The following is a 2,617-nucleotide window of genomic DNA, read 5'->3' as shown; positions in this document are numbered from 1 at the left end:
CTATAATAAATGGCTTTTTCAAACAGTAGAATTAGAATAAAAGTTCTCATTATACATCTTTTAAAATGTCTTTAATAGTATGTTGTAATACTCAGTCTTTATAAATTTTCTAAACTGAGAAAAGTTGCTAAGCAAGTTTTTAAATCAATAAATTATTTTGAAATTGATAAAATACTTTCCTATTGCCATCCTTCTCAGCCCCAAGCTAATGACAAATGAGAATCAAGTGGAGGAAGTGCAAGAAAAGGCTTAATATCACTTTGAAACGGCTGTTCTTTAGGTGTTAAAATTTTTTTTGTAGGAAGTCAGGAACTTGCATTCAAACGGGCTAAAGCGACTGACTGATTAGCACTAACTTCCAGTATCCGTGAAGAAGTTAGTGCCCAGTTTTTCCCTTGAACATTTACTTCCTTTGTACCCAACATCTTTGAGGTTTAAAATTAGGATTAATTTCTTAACTTTCATGTTGTGGTCCTTATCATCTCTCTCATTAGTCTAATCTGAGTTAATTAGAATCTGTAGTTACTTCTCAATCTGTGTTATACTAGAACAATTGAAAAGAGAGGCACAGACACAATTATGTTGTTTTATTGTCTAGAGGAGACAGAAAGCCAGTGGGGCTTCTCTTATTAGGTTAATATCTACCTGACTTCAAAATGTTCCAATGATACAAATAGCAATGGGAGCCATTGCACTTCCAAATTCCATCCCTTTTCCCCTCGCCCTACCCTTTGCAATCCAATTAATTCAAAGGTGATGGAAGAAGAGAAATGTTCTACATGTCAAAATGACAATGCCCATTACATGATTTGCAGAATGAGTAGTATGTGTGATAGTCTGGGGTGAATTCATGTTTTGGCTTTTAAAATAAATTCCCATTTTTGTCATGTTTTGTTAAATCCATTCCTTTCAAATCAATATGGATGAAGTATGTGTCTAAATAATCTCTTTTGATGACCACAATGGTTTGATAAATAAGAGATTGAAATAAATATGAAACTTTGTGAATCCATTACCTCCAATTCCTAGATAACCTTACAGTTGTGGTGTGGCTTGATACTCCAAAATAAAACTTTGCTTTTGAGTATAGCTTATGAGGCCAACTTTTATTCTAAAGGTTAGATACCCAGTTCTTCAAAATCTATGTGGCTTAAATCTGATCTGAATGTCAATGAACAAACATGCTATTTTCAAAAACATCAAAAGAAAGGCATACTATTTGATATAATTAAATATACATGCCAGTTACTGTAATCAAGTAACCTATAAGCCTCCAATCCAATGACTGAAAATTAGTATGAAGAATATAATCAATATGAATGATTCATTAACGTTTAACAAATAAAGGTTTTATTTTTAAAATACATAGGTACAAACAATATTCATTGTAAATGTAGAAAGATCTTAAATTTCACTCCTTAAGAAAATTCTAGTTGAAAATCACCAGGAGCCATTAGAACATGAATAAATGCAAAACAAATGAAAAACAGATTTTAAGGTACCAAGATCAGGTGGTAGGAAACAAAATAAATGTCAGCTACTTAAGAAATCTACATTGAATAAGAAACTACTAATACTCTTCCAAAAGGGATATTAAGGAATTATCTTAAAGATATTCTCCTCAGAGCCCTCTAGATTCATAAAAGCACTAGCTAAGTTGTTTTTTCCTTATGTTTAAATAACATATATAGAGTGAAAACAGTGTTTATTATTAACTAAAAATAGATTTTAATTGATTATAATGTAAAGTTGTTTCTCAAAGGAAGCTGTTATTTTCCAGAATATTTTCAAAGGAGAATTTTTTCCATAGGCCCATTTAGGTAAATTGTACAGAACAAAAATCCTAACAAATATATTAGATATTGGAAACTACATAGCCACTAGTTTTCCTACTCTTTTAAAACATATAAATTATATAACAAAACATGATTAAATATTTTTATTAAAAACCAAAATTTGCATTGGTTTTTAGAAGCTGAAAACATGGTCATATTATTTCCTTTTATTATAATCTGTTTTTAGCTGATATATGTTACATTAACTTTCAGTTGCAATGTTTCTGTCTATTGGGTTGCTTCACAAATTATGAGTTATAATTTTACTTGCAAAGCAAAAATATGGTAATTCTGTGCTCTATTCCAGTCCAAAGAGGAAATTCAATCCCATTTTATTGATCATCAAATGAGGGCAATACTTGCTTAACTTATCTCCTAGTATTATTGTAAGAATACTGATAAAATATATGTGAAAGTTGGAAGACAAATAAAACCTTTGGAAAATGAAAAGTGATACCAGAATTTTTACTATCTATCATGTAGAAAGATCAATGCACTCTATCTGGATGGTCTGAGCAGAAAATAATGTTCCAAGCATACTTTTTATAATATTGCAATATTACACCTTGATGCAAATATGCAGAATTAGCTAGCCCGTATGCTGTTTTTGTGCCAGTTAGAAAAAAAGAACCTCATCCTCCAGATAAAAGAATACCCTTGCCAGGACAATGACTGGTAAGTGGAGTACAGGTTGGGTTAACTTAGGCACACTTGTGTTGTACACAACCTTTATAACTATACACTGTGACTCAGCAAATATGCTTTAATTTAAAAACTCAGGT

Source organism: Bos taurus, chromosome 8 (genome assembly GCF_002263795.3).
Source record: "Bos taurus isolate L1 Dominette 01449 registration number 42190680 breed Hereford chromosome 8, ARS-UCD2.0, whole genome shotgun sequence".
NCBI lineage: Eukaryota > Metazoa > Chordata > Mammalia > Artiodactyla > Bovidae > Bos > Bos taurus.
This window is presented reverse-complemented; position numbering follows the sequence as displayed.